This window comes from Mobula hypostoma, chromosome 11 (genome assembly GCF_963921235.1).
Source record: "Mobula hypostoma chromosome 11, sMobHyp1.1, whole genome shotgun sequence".
In the NCBI taxonomy this organism is placed as follows: Eukaryota; Metazoa; Chordata; class Chondrichthyes; order Myliobatiformes; family Myliobatidae; genus Mobula; species Mobula hypostoma.
This window is the reverse complement of record NC_086107.1, coordinates 24,179,683-24,195,086: the sequence shown is the minus strand read 5'-3', so window position 1 is coordinate 24,195,086 and position 15,404 is coordinate 24,179,683. Positions and strand designations below refer to the sequence as shown.

Sequence of the window (15,404 nt, the reverse complement as noted above, 5' to 3'; positions counted from 1 at the left end):
AAAAAAACTGTATGCACCTCCATTCAGTGCACTCAGCCAAACTGGCACTCACTTCTCTTGGTTATTCCATTTGCTTTAAGCTACTGCTCAAATGGTTCCATAAGCAATATCTAGTTGCTCTGTCTCTTGTTCAATTGAATGTGTCTATCTTTCCAATTGAGCCATTTCTGCTTGATTTTAATTTATGATTATTATCTGACTGTCCTTTCTGTGTCTTTTCTTTTAACTTGCTCCTGAGGAAGCATATGCTGTGCTGTTTTATCGCTTGATGATTTCTCACTTCGCTTTTTTAAAAACTTGAATGTCTCATTGCGCTTTAACAGATACACACAAGATGCTGGAGGAACCCAGCGGGCCAGGCAGCATCTGTGGAAAAGACTCAACACTCGATGTTTTGGGCTGAGACCCTTCATAAGGACTGGGAAAAAAGATAAGAAGTTGGAAAGTTGGAGCAAGGAAGTAGGGTGAAAGGGAGGAAGAAGTACAAGGTGTACGTTACCGGTGAAACTGGGAGGGGGAGGGGTGAAGTAAAGAGCTAGGAAGTTGTTGGTGAAACAGATAAAGGGCTGGAGAAGGAAGAACCTGATAGGACAGGGTAGAAGACCAAGGGGAAGGAGCATCAGCGGGAGGTTGTGGGCAGGTAAGGAGATAAGCGGGAGAGGGAAATGGGAATGGTAAAGGTGGGGGTGAGAGCAATCAGTGTTTGACAAATTGATGTTCATGCCATCGGGTTGGAGGCTACCCAAATGGAATATAAGGTGTTGCTCCTCCAACCTGAGTGTGACCTTATCATGGCTTGGCAGTAGAGGAGGGCATGTCGAAATGGGAATGGGAAGTAGAATTGAAATGAGTGACCACCAAGAGATCGCGCTTCTTTTTCTGGCAGATGAATATAGGTGCTTGGCAAAGCAGTCTTCCAATCTACGTTGCGTCTCACTGATACTGTATACAGGAAGCAATACTGATCACTTGATACAGTAGAAGACCCCAACAGGCTCACAGGTGAGGTGTCACCTTACCTGGAAGGGCTGTTTGGAGCCCTGAATGGTAGAGAGGGAGGAGGTGTAGGGGCAGGTATGGCAGTTGTTCCACTTGCAAGGATAAGTACCAGGAAGGAGATCAGTGGGGAGGGATGAATGGACAAGGAAGACGTGAAGGGAGTGCTCCATGCAGAAAATGGAAAATGGGGGTGGGGGGGAGACATGCTTGGTGCTGGGATCCTGTTGGAGATGGTGAAGGTTATGGAGAATTCTGTGCTGGATTTTGAGGCTAGTGGGGTTGCAGGTGAGGGCAAGAGGAACCATATCCCTGGTGGGGTGGCAGGAGGACGGAGTGAGGACAGAATGTGCAAGAAATGGAAGAGATGTATTGCGGGCAGTGTTGCTGGTGGAGGGAAGAAAGCCCCTTTCTTTGAAGAAGTAGTTCTGGAACGAAAAGCCTTCTCTTTTACAGGTAGGTGGTTGTCTTGGGTTTGCTTAAAACTTAATCATCGGCACTGTTATGTTTTGTAACTCCAAAATATAAAACTAATTGAAAGCAAAAACATCGAGTTGGGAATAACGTGTCTTAGTTCATTTTTTACTATTCGTGAGATGCGCACATATGACCTGGTGGCTTGATGACATATGCCATTCATGTACTTTTACCTATAACCCATAATTAATTATTTAAATGAGCAAGAATACTTAGTCAAACAATAGATTTACAATATTACTCAAATATTCCTGAGATATTAAATACAGCACAACTATTTTATGCTTTGTATTGGAAAATCAAACCCTGTTAAAGTGGAATGTCAAAGATAGAGGTGTTTAGACCCATTGTGTTTCTGCTACCATTTTGGAAGAACGATCCAGCTAATTCCATCTGACCACCTCCTGTCATAAATCTTCAGACGAGTATCAGATTCTCGTTGGAGCATCTTAGTGAACATGCTTCCATTATGCATCACTTTCCAGATCATGATAACTCACTCTATAGGAACAACAGTTTCCTCATCTTCCCTTTATTTGGCAATTACCTAAATTTGTGGCTGCTTGTTATCGATCCTTCATTCAAGAAAGCAAATGCCCCTGGTTTATATTATCAAAATTCTTCGTGATTTTCAACATCTCTATAAAATCTTGTGCTGGTCTTCTCAGGCCTAAGGAGAACAACATCAGTTTCTTCTGAATTGAATTGAATTGACTTTATTTCTTACATCCTTCACATACATAAAGAGTAAATACCTTCGCATTATGTCTCTGTTGTGACGAGAATTCACATAAAATTAAGATGTTTGCTGGCCTGGGTTAGCATCAGTGACATCAGCAAGTGGTCTGCCACCTGCCCTCAGGGGAAGGAGAGATAAGGAACAATGGAGCAGCGTCTGGAGATGTGTAATGAAGGGACGTGGGAGAGAGAGCTGTCTGGAGCGGCTCCCCCTTTGAACCCTGAACTGTTTGAAGTGGTGGACAGGCGATGCCCCAGCAGGGGGATAAAAAGGGACCGGTTCGCTAAGGCAGGACACACACGCCACCCGAGGTAACGAGACCCTGGAAGCGGTACGCTTCTCACGAGTCGGTGGGAAGTATCAGACAACGGCCAGGGTGGAAAGGTACGATCAGCGGGAACCCGGTGTGTGTCCGCCCTTGCCTGGGTGCCGGGTTCACTGCAGAGGATCGACCGCATCTGGAGGAGGGGTCACAGTCGGTGCCCTCAGGTGACATCACCAAGGACCTGCCCAAAAAGCTGCTTGTGAGCCATATCGTCGGTCTGTGAATGAAGCCGTGTCTGAATGATCAGTTGTTCCTGTTCTCTCTCTCTCTCTCTCTCCCCACGTTGTCCATCGCCATGGCAACGATTACTGCGAACTGAACTACTAAACTGGACTGAACTTTGAGTCACTTTGAAATTTGGTCATTTACCCCTAGACAACGATAGAGCTTGATTGATGCTGTTATCTTAATTCTGTGCACATGTGTGTTTAGCATCGCTGAACTGTTGCATTTATTATCCTTTCGATTACTGTGTTGCTTGTTTCTTTAATAAAACTTTCTTAGTTCTAGTACTCCAGACTCCAACTGAGTGATCCATTTCTGCTGGTTTGGCAACCCAGTTACGGGGTACGTAACACTGTCTATATATGCAATGTGCAATCTATAGTAATTTGTAATTAAATGTATGTACAACAGGACAGTCAATACAGCATAGAAATACAATTGTATCAGCATGAATTAATCAGTCTGATGGCCTGGTGGAAGAAGCTGTCCTGGAGCCTGTTGGTCCTGGCTTTTATGCTGCGGTACTGTTTCCTGGATGGTAGCAGCTAGAACAGTTCGTGGTTGGGGTGACTCAGGTCCCCAATGATCCTTCAGGACTCTGCTTATAGGAGTCATAGAGGCTTACATCATGGTACAGGATATTTGGTCCACCACATCCACGCTGAGCATTGAACACCCATCCACACTAATTCCATCCCCTAACACGTAGCCTGTAGACTTCTGTGCCTGAGCAATTTGAGTTCATTGAGATACTTTTTAGATGTTGACAGTAACACCACTTCAATCACTCTCTTGGGCAGACGATTCCAGGTATTACAACTCTCTTATCTGTGCTTGAGTGGGATGTCAGCTGTAATTGTGTCAACAAATGTATTTTCTGACACTCTTGTGCGGACCTTAAGAGTGCCTGTAATGATATAAGACTTAGAACGGAAATGAAACTGTTGCCTATTGAACACCTTGGCATAGGTTTAACCTGTGTGCATGCTTCTGGCAGCTGGCCAATCACACTAATCAAATGATAGTCTAAGGAAAAGAGGCCTGTGGACTTTGAGATATAGTTCTTCCATTAGTACTGACATCCTGGAGGCAGGAGAGGAATGTCTTGAACGAAACCACTAGTGCCAGGCTGCTGCAATGTTGCAACCCCAGAATGATCTGTGGATTGAATGGAAGGTGTGGCTGGGATGGGAGATACATTCCTTTTTAATGCAGCAATGGCTCAGATGAGTGCTTGGAGACAGGGAAAACTGATTGGTTAAAACCACCATTGTCTAACAATAGGGACCAATTAAATCTGGATTTCCAAAATTCATTTGATAAGATATGATTTAAAAGATTATTTGACAAAATGAAGGCAGTCAGAATTAAGGATGACATATTGGTTTATCTAGAGGATTGGTTAAGGGCACAAAACTGGGTTGGAAGGAATGGGTCTTTCTCTGCTTAGCTGACATCAGTGGGATGTTACAGGGATAAGTATTGTGCTTTTATCTATTTACAGTCTATGTTACTGACAGATAACACAGTGTTACAAATCTATATTTGCTAATAATGTAAAGCTATGTGAAATAACAGGCTATGACAAGCCTCTGTAAAAGGTTAACAATGAGTTGGGTGAATGAGCAAGAAAGTGATAGATGGAGTATAACGTGAGGAATTGTAAGGTTATACATATTTGCAAGAAAGGGTACCAAACATTTTTTTTTATACAGAGGGAAGGAATAGAGATGGTGCACGGGATTGTTAATGTGACATAAAAAGTAAGAAACCACTTAGAAAGACAGAAAGTGCTTTGGCCTTTATAGAAAGAGGATTGGAGAACAAGAGTAAGAAAGCCTTCTGTATTATTTATTGAGGTACAGCATGGAATAGACCCTTCTGGCCTTTTGAACTGTGCTGCCGAGCTATCCCCTGATTTAACCCTGGCTTAATCACAAGACAATTTAGAATAACCAACTAACTTACTAACCAGTAGGTCTCTGTTGGAAGAAAATGGAGCTCCTGGAGTAAACCAGTGTGGTCATGGGGAGAATATATAAACTCCTTACAGGCAGCAGCGGGAATTGAATGCAGATCACCTGTACTGTAAAGCATTGTGCCACCACTATGCTACCGTGCTGCCCCAGTGGATTGACTCCTAGAGTATGGGTAGGGAAGTCCTCAGGAGAAATTGAGAACGACTGACCTATACTTAGAAGAATGAGAAGTGATTTTTTTGGGACACTCAAAATTGTGGAAGTTGGAATGTAGATGTTGAGATGCAGGCAAGATGTTCTCAAACTAGGGAGTTAATCTCAAGATACGCAATCACTCATTCAGGTCTGAGAGAGGAGATTTTTGCTGACTACAAATATTGTAGGCTTTTGAATCCTCTATCAGAAAGGTCAACAAATACTGAGTGTATTGACTATTGAAACTAATAGAATAACCATCAAGAGATCTGTGGATGGTGTGAGAATGTAGATGGGCACTGACTCAGTGTTCGGATGAAGGGTTTTTGACTCCTGTACCACAGAGGCAACCTGACCTGCTGAACACTTCCAGCATTTAATTGTTTTTTAGCTTGGATTTTCAGCATTGAAGTTGCTTTGATTTCCGTAATTTGACTGAATGCTCAAGGGGCCCTATGACCCACTCTCACTTCTGCTTCACATCACTTATATCATTATATAAGAAATGCACAGTGATTGAAGCATTGTCTACGACCAGACTGTTGAGAGAAATCTGTTTTCAGCTGAGGGAATGTATGATGAGCTGTAGTCGCTCCAACATCCTGCAACATCCTGGTACTGATTACCAAGCGAACAAATGTTTCTTTGGTCAAACAATCTCTTCCATATTAAGATGCATGGATATTTGGATTTTATTTATGAATGGAAATAAAGATGTCAGGTTAGGACCTTATTAGCTCTCTTCAAGTCCTTGGGGCATCCAGAGCACATCAGAAACATAATGAAACTTGGGCATTAGAATAAAGACAAATCTTAAAATTGTTTTCAGATGTTCGGTAATTCCTATAGAGGTTAAGTTTTTCTGGATTAAAGCACATGCAGGCAAACACATAAGCATCAATGAAGCAGAATTCAGTATATACTATGCTTCAATTATTTAACAAGAAGCTATCAATAAATAGTATGAAATGAACCCATCCCCAAATTACACTAATAAAATCAATGACGCAGCTAACTTATTCCTCAAATAAGATATATTCGGAATGCATGATATCTGTCTTCCTAAAGCAAACCTTTCTGCACTTTCCGCCTCCACTACCTGATAGATCCAATCATTAAATAAGAAGGAAGATGTTATTAACACCCACAAAGAATAACCTTCTTGTTGGAATGTACTAGAAAGTACACACTCCTGCTCTTTCAGTTTAGACTGGCAAAATCAACACAAGAAGGAATAACCTACTTTGAAACGGTGGCTGTGTTATGTAATTTCAGAAGTCAGATAGTTTAAAGGCTTTTTGCAGAAAATATTAGTTGTCCTAAATTTCAATATTTTGTGCACTTAACAACTTTCAACGAATAGAATGATAACAGAAATAGCCTGTGGACTAAATTGGTTAATATAAACCAAAGCTCAGTCTGTTCTGTAAGTTTGATGCAAATGACTTTACATTTTTGTTTTGAAGAATAGCAGACTTTCTTTCCCCAGGGTCCTTGCAAATATTGATGCCCCGTTGGATATACCCAAAACATTATCATCTTGAAGTTACCTACCAGAGTTGGTTGTTTCTCAGATTGGCTACCATGCTTTCTCCACCAGAACTGTGAGTATATTTTAAATGGAAAAAAAAAAGAAAACTGCTTAGAAGACTCAGAAGCTACTCATAGATCATTAGGCATTTGGAAACAAACTGAAAAAAAATTGAGGTTATTCTTTCATAACATAGCCTCTCAGTCTTACTGAGACTTTCATTGGTGAAACGTGTTGTTAGATGTCTATTAAACTACATAGATTAGAAGGAGTGCAATTCATTCTGCAGTTAACATCTCAGCTGGGTGAGTGGTTAATTGGTCTAAGTTTTTTTAACGTTATAAAGTGAGTGTCTGGGGAATGTTGGTGTGGGGAGAGTAAAGATCCTCAATTATGTTACCCTCTACTACTGATATGGGATTGATTTGTGGAAAATCTAAGAATGCCTTTTTAACATGAAAACCAAACATAACTGTGATATCAACCACCAGAAAATGGCCCATTGATGGTTATGTTTAAGCTCAGTTGAATGCTGTCTTTCTGTTGAGAGACTTGAATAGAAAACGTCTGGACTTTGAGAGTTCTCCACTGTTGCAGGAGATCTCTATTAGATGAATTGTTTAACCAACGCCTAGTCTTGCCCTTTCAGGTGGGCGTAAGTGATCCAACATTTTTGTTTTTGAAGTATACCAGACTGTTTATCCCCAGTGTCCTGGACAATATTGACTCCTCAATGAATATGACCAAAATATTATCATGTTACATAACAGGGCTTACTGTGTACAGAATGGTAACTATGCTTTCCATATCAGAACACTGAATATATTTCCAATCGACAATGAAAACAGGAACTGCTAGAAAGGCTCAGCCAATAGTCATAGAGCAGTTCAGTATGGATACAGGCCCTTTGGCCCAATGAATCATGTTGACCACACACAGCTAGAACCAATTCCTGCGTTCAGCCAATATCCCTCTAAGCCCCATTCCTCCATGTACTTATCCAAGTTTTTTTTAAATGATACCACTGTACCTACCTCAATCTCTTCCACTGGCAGCTCATTCCACATATTCACCATCCTCTGTATGAAAAAATTACATGTTTAGTCATGTTTAAATCTTTCTCCTTTCGCTATAAGTCTATGTCTTCTAGCTTTGGACTCCCTTACCTTGTGAAAAAGATTGTTGCTGTCCACCTTATCTATGCCTTTCATAATTTTAAACATTTCTATCAGGTTATCAACACGTTCACCACATTCCAAGGAATAAAAACCCCTCCCTATATCTCAGGTCATACATTCCTGGCAATATCCTTGTAAATCTTTTTTGCATTCTTTCCATTTTAACCATATCTTTCCTCCAACAGGGTGATCAAAACTATGCACAGCACTCCAAAAGCTGCCTCACCAACGACTTAACAGAAGCAGCATGATGTCACAACTCCCAATGTTCTAACTGACTGACGAAGGCCAATGTACTAAAGCCTTTTTTACCACCTTGTGATGCTGCCTTCAACAAACTATGCTCTTGTACTGCTAGGTTCCTCTGTTGCATGACATACCCGAATTCCCTATTCTTCATAGTGTAAGTCCTATTTTGGTTTGACTTTCTCACATTTTTCTGTACGGAAATCAATTTGCCACTCTTTGATCCACCTCCCTAACTGATCAAGATCCTTTTGGACTTGACAATAATCTTCACCATCAACAATACCTCCAAATTTCATGTTATTGATTAAGTCTTGTGCATTCACATCCAAATCATTGTCATAAATAACAAAAGTCAGGGTCCCAACACCAAGCCCCATGGCACACTACTAGTCACCATCCACCATTCTGAGAAACAGCCTTCAACCACCACTCTATGTTTCCTACCTCCAAGCCAATTTTGAATCCACCTAACTAACTCTCCCTGGGTTCCATGGGATTTAATCATCAGGATTGGACTACTAAAAGGATCTTGTTGAAGGCCTTGCGGAAATTCAAACAGACAACATCCATGTCTTATGCTCATTGACTTTTTTGATGAGGCAGAATCTGTGGAAAGAGAAATGGAGTTAATGTTTCATGCTGGAGACCCTTCATCATATTTCTCTTCACCATAGATGCTGACTACTAGCTGGGCGTTTTCAGCAAGTCCTGTTTTATTTCAGATTTTCAGTATCTGCAGTTATTTGATTTGCATTTCAAATGTACTTCTTTATTTTTTTTAATTATGCGCTGTGTTATATACATTAAATATCTTGTATTCAATTTTTACAACTAATGTGTGGCCACTTGCCCAAACATCAATTGGTTCTACAATAGTTTGGCTGCTGTTTGTTTTCCTCAGACTTGGAATGTGTTATTCTTTTAAGATTAGTGTCATCAATTTTCTTTATGTCTTTGCATTGGTTCATTCAGGAAGACTAGTGCCCAGGTCTGGATAAAACTTTTGGAAGGTGTTAGTGCAAGATGAAACGTGCTGTTCATTGTGAGTGGTTTGGAACCTCTGAGGCAGTCACATGTTCACCTCAGTTGTTTCCACTAACTTTATCAAAGACAAACATGCCATTAACATTGTATATCCTGAACTTACTTTTTCCTTCAACTACCCGAAAGATATCAAGAGAGACATTCTAATACTGGCTATGAAATTCAGGAAATCACGAAATCGTCAGTTTGATCTGAAGCCAAAATGGCATTTGAGCAGAAATCAAGATGATATGAAAGTTTCTGTTTTATAATAGTTTCCATGAACTTTGCTGGAGCTGGCACTTGCAGATACTAAACTTGGACCCTCAGGATCTGACTTTGATTCTTATTATGAATGCATCTGATATCTGGTGCTTTTCACTTAGTGAGGCAATAACAGTTGTCAGGATCAGTAGAAACCGAAAAGACCACGATATCTGCCAATACTTAAACTTGTATTATTCAGTTACCATAATTACTTTCCACATGCTATTTTCTTGGCCACAATAACATAGAAAGAATTGCATTCCATTGAATATTCATCATATATTTTCTTCATAATCCCCAAACAGATACTTGAGCAACTTTTTTCTTAGAAAGTAATTAATTAGCATTTTATTGGTCCATCTCCATAGCTAATTTTTTTGGGCTTTGTAAGACGTTTTCTTCATGTTTGTGCTTATGATTTCTAACTCCTTACACTCGTGATGAATAACAGGCTTACCCCTAATGCCTCTTGACATTTTAAAGTCCTGGCCACATGCCTTGCCAGCTGTTCTCCTCTTCCACAAAAAGAAATCACCACCACAAATCTTTCTTCCTAACTTAAAGTATTAAAAACAACAACAATTTTTGTTCCTTCTGAACTCTTTGCAATGTATAATTTGATTCAGTGGAACTGAATCTTATGAACGAATATGCATACTAAGAACAAGTGAGAACCAGTTTTAACTTACAAATGCCGTAAATTCATTGAAATAACTTGCTCATGTTTTATGAACCTTCCAAGAGGTGAATGCTTATCTTTAGATGATTTGCTAACAAGTTCATAGTGACTGCAGACATTCATGGATTTGAAATGATGGAAGAGCAGGCAGATTGGTTGGCTTAATGGTTTTTGTAGTAATACAGATATTAGGGCAAATTTGATCAAAGCCCAGAAATCACCTTTCACATTTCATTCTTAATTCTTATTCTCATTCTCATTATTTTTCCTTTTGTAGTTCCATCAATCAGCAATTTTATTGTGTGTCTTTATTGGTACATTTTGAACATTTTTAGTACTAAATACCTTCAATTTAAAGATTTTATTACTGTTCATTGCCTCATTTTCTTAATTAACTGAATATTTTAAATATTATAATTCTTCTTTCTGTCAGTCATCTGAGTATTTAGCTCGTGGAAATGGAGGTGTACAGAGACGGGGGTAGCCCCACAGTCTTTCCAGCCTATCATACCATTCAATTATGATCACATTTTCTATGCATCTGAATTAAATTAAGAGAAGTCAAATTAACAAAAACCTAACTGCTTCCTTCAAATAATACATCTGGTCTTTTTCCTTCATTATATTTTGGATTAACAGTAACTTCACTTTGTTTCTGGTTTATTCACATCACTACCTTTGCTGATTTAACCCAAATGTATTGATTGCATTGGTCATTTCGTTACCAGTAGTATACATCAGCTCTATCTGGTTTCTTCACCTCTGATTCCACTTCAAAACTACATTAAAAGTGGAATTACTGAGAGCTTTGTTCAAAAAGAGTTTACCTGAATCATTATTATCTTATGTATTCTTAATACGTAGTGGGAAATATAAGGGATAAGAGAATGAGATTAAAATGTTTTTTTTTTAATTTGTTCATGTAAAATTTAAGAAAATACAAAAATACATCCTTTGGCATTTCCACAATATAATTATTATTTTGAATTTTGCTCCAAGAGGCAACCAGTCTGTGAAATAACTTGCACATATTGTTTGAAATATTTTAATTTTGAGTGGATTGAGTCACTTCATTCTTCTACAAATATTTGTAGATATAGAACAAGGTGGTTGTTAGTTTGCCAAGGATTTTGTATATTTGAAAAGTTCTGCAATGAAGAATAATCTGAGCTGTTAGATTGCCTGTTAGGGCAGAGGCATCAGCATGGCAGGCCTGAGGAGCACCTGTTAGTATTTATAATGGTTGATGCAAAAGTATCACTGATAGAGCTGGGTATAAATAGTAGTTTTCAGATATTGCCTTATAGAGCGTGGAAATATTGCCAATGAATTCAAATTTCAATTTAATGAAAGAAGAAAGAGGCAAGGGTGCAAGTTATTTTTAATAACAAAGAACTTGGTAAAGTAATCGCAGTGAAAGGTAAGACAATTACTTCCCCCAAGTCATCAGGTTGATCAACACCTCCACCCATTAACCCACCCACCGCCTTGACATGTGCAACACCTAGCATCTCTTTATACACATACAATCTGTTTCTGAATGTAACAGTTACTTTCATATTGTGTTTTATAGCGTTGCTTTTATCTTTATTGTGTTCTTTATGCTTATTTTTTATATGTGGCTTCAGATCCAGCGTAACAATCATTTCATTCTCCTTTACACTCATGTACTCATGAATGACAATAAAAAATCTTGAACATTCATTCTAAGAGAATCTGTGATTATATTTGACAAGAAATGAAATACTATTAAGCTAAGATTAATGGAAGATGCAATAATGTAATGTCCTGCTTAAGGCTAGGGGCATTCCACCGAGATGCAACACTGGGCGTCATAGGAAGTCATTCCTGCCTGTGGCCATCAAACTTTACAACTCCTCCCTCGGAGGGTCAGACACCCTGAGCCAATAGGCTAGTCCTGGACTTATTTCCTGGCATAATTTACATATTACTATTTAATTGTTTTATTACTATTTAATTATTTATGGTGCAACTGTAACAAAAACCAATTTCCCTCAGGATCAATAAAGTATGACTATGACTATGACTATTTGTGGGAATTCAGTGTGTCTGCTTTTGGAGGAAAATGTTAAAACGTGGACATACAGCACATGTACACTTAAATTCCTATGCACATATTCATTGTGGGGATGGAGCTGTTGGGTGCACATACTCCTGCTTGAGGTGTTAATGAATAAAGTATTCCTTCTCCAAATGTGAAGAATGTTGATATGAGACTGATTTGAAGAGGGTATCTAGAGATTCCGGGTTGAGAGAGCAGGATTTGTGTGGGGTTAGAAAGAACGTTGAAATCTGTTGGCATGGATTGAAAAGGCACCCAAGCAAGGAGCAGCACGATAGCATAATGCTACTACAGCACCAGCAACCTGGGTTCACTTTCTGCCGCTGAGTGTGAGGAGTTGGTACGTTCTCTCGGTGACTGCGGGAGTTTCCTCTGGGTGCTTCCCACCTTCCAAAAACGTGTAATTGGGTGGTATGGGCTCTTGGGTGAGAAGGTCCTGTTACTGTGCCGTGCCCCTAAAATAAATAATAAAAACAAAACAGGAATTTTGTTTTCCTTACATTTTTGCCTTTTTGTGAGAGAAAGCAAATGGCTTGGGGAGGGGCAGGGAAAAGGAATAATCAGAAAAAAAGGAGGCAGGCAAGCAACTATTTAAAAAAAAATGAAGTAAAATTGTTTTGAACAATGTAGGTTTGAGTTAAGGGACTAGCTTTGCGTGTTATTTTTGTGGTTGCTGATCGATTCAAATCAAGAATTACTTCTTGGTCCCTAGCACATGTTTGTATTAGAAGTCCCATTTGTTCTTAGTCCAGAAAGTTTGAGAAGCAATATTATGTATATTTTCACATGGTCTGTGAATGAAAGCTTCATACATTTTTGTTTATATTGCAGTGTGCATAATATGATGTCATTCGAGTATTTATTGAATTATGTGACAGAGAATATGGAGCAGTATAGATCAGAAACAGGTCCTTTGTCCTACAATGTCCAAGCCAACCATAAGGTTATTTAAATGTTCTATATACATGCATTCCATGGCTGTTCACTTGCTTACACCATCTCCTCTGCAACTGTTTTCTCAGCATCTACCACTCTTGTATTAAAAACTTACTGGTAAATATCCTGTAAACATTTCCCCTCTCACCTGGAAGGTATGGCCTCTGGTATTTGGTATTTACACACTTGCTAAAACACTCTATCCACCCTACCTGTGCCTCGCATAATTTTATATACCTCCATCAGGCCACCTCAGCCTCTGACGTTCCAGAGGCAAAAATCTAAATTTATTCAAATCTCCTTGTACCCAACACTCTTTAGCCCATGCAACATTCATGATGAATCTCTTCTGCACCTTTTTCAAGATGCCTGCAAATTTTTTCTGTATTATGGAGATTTGCACACAGTACTCCAAAAGTGGCTTAATGGCTTAACAAAAGTTTTATACATTTGTAACATGACTTCCCTTCTTTTATACTCAGTGCCTGGATTGATGAAGGCAAATGCTGGAGGAACTCAGCAGGTCAGGCACCATTCATGGAGATGGACAAGCAGTCAACGTTTTGAGCCGAATCTCTTCTTCAGGACGAAGGAGGAAGACACCAGAATAAAAAGGTGGGTAGAGGGGAAGAAGGATAGTTAGAAGGTGATAGGTGAAGCCAGGTGGGTATGAAAGGTAAAAGGGCTGAAGATGAAGGAATTATGCAGTATGCTTTCTTTACTACCCAATCCACTTGTAGCTTTCAGGAGCAAAGAACAAAGAACATCCCAAGATCCCTTGGTATACCAATGCACCCAAGGGTTATGCCGTTTACTGTATATTTCCTCTTATGTTTGACCTTCCAAATTGCAACACCTTACACTTGTCTGAATTAAACTCTACCTGCCATTGTCCACCCACACTTTCAACCCGTCTACATCCTGGTGAGTCATTTGACAACCTTCCTTATCAACCAGAACTTGGCCAATTTTTCTGCTGTCTGAAAACTTATCAGGCCACTTACTGTACATTTTCATCTAAATCATTTCTACATAAACAAGCAACAGAGGCCCAAGGAGTGACCTCTGTGGAGAAACACCGGTCACAGACCGCCAGTCACATTAATACTCCTTGCCACTATCTTCTATCTACTAAGGCCTAGCCAGTTTTGAATCCAGTCTATTAAGAGACTATGTGTCCAATGTGCCTTCGTCTTTTGGATTCATCCTACCATGACAAAACTTGTTGAATACTTTAATGAAGTCTTCGTAGGGCACATCTACTGCCCTACTTTCAAAATCATTTTTTACTGCCTCGAAAAACTCAATCAAGTTTATAAGGCATAATCTCCCCCTGCACAAAGTCATGCTGACTATCCCCTAATAAGTCTATGCTTTTCCAGATGTTGTTAATAAAAGTCTCTCTATTAATTTCCCTACCATACACTTAATTTGCACTTTAAATAAAACTAATTTAATGGCATCTGTTATGTATGTGTACAACTATATACAAAATAAAAACACGGACACAGGAGATAGCTTTAACTGGTATATTGACATTGCAGCAAGACAGAGAGAGAGAGGATTGCAAATGTATAGACAGCAGATCAATACATTGTGCTAATGGAGGTGGGTGGTCATTGCTTTAAAATAAATAGATCCATACATTACACTTCCTCCCCCTTTAGAGTAATGCAACATAAAATGGTATATGTACAAGACATTCAATTTCCCTTTCACAACCCATATTCATAATAAACATGCATTCACAATAACAGTCTATCACTAACTTCACAGCTCTAAGTATTTTGGGCGTCGCTCTGTTTCTTTCAGGATAGTGCCTCTGGACTTGTGGAATGGCATCAGATTAGGCAGGTGTCTTGTTAATGATAACATTCTCGTCACGCCTCTGGACCTGCGGAGAGGCATCAGGTTTGGTAGGTGTCTTGTCTAAGACAACGTTCTCGGTGTCTTAGTCTCTATGTCTCTATGTCCTTCCATTGAGCTTCCAGTATCTGATCCACATGATGTCTCCATGTCTGATCTCCAACACCCACTATGTACCTCAGTGGTCCAGTTCTTGTAGCTATCCTGCTAGACGTCCTCTTGTCTTCTCGGTAATCATAAGACTATAAGGTATTGGAGCAGAATTAGGCCTTTTGGCCTATTAAGTCTACTCTGCTATTCAATCATGGCTGATCCTTATTCCCCTCCTCAACTCTATTCCCTGACCCTCTCCCCGTAACCTTTGATGTCATGTCCAATCATGAAGCTACCAATCTCTGCCTTAAATACACCCAATGACTTGGACTGCATAGCTGCCTGTGGTAACAAATTCCACAGATTCACCACCCTCTGTCTAAAGAAATTTCTCTGCATCTTTGTTTTAAATGGAGGCCCTTCTATCCTGAGGCTGTGCCCTCATGCACTAGGATTTCCTGCCCAATCTCAGAGCTCCTTGGTGTTTTACTTGGTAACTGGCTGAATTGTTTATTCTGCGTTTCCCTGGTTTCAAGAGGTCTATGTGAGATTTCAGATACCTG

The 15,404-nt window shown here is 39.6% G+C and overlaps 1 long non-coding RNA gene across 1 annotated transcript in view; it reads left to right on the top strand.

The window, feature by feature from the left end:
* Positions 1-2,980: 2,980 nt before the first annotated feature.
* Positions 2,981-15,404, top strand: part of LOC134354243 (uncharacterized) — a 106,253-nt gene continuing 93,829 nt past the window's right edge. The window contains exons 1-3 of the long non-coding RNA XR_010019743.1: positions 2,981-3,104; positions 6,426-6,540; positions 13,365-13,497. This is a non-coding gene — a long non-coding RNA (uncharacterized LOC134354243). The remainder of the gene's footprint in view (positions 3,105-6,425; positions 6,541-13,364; positions 13,498-15,404) is intronic.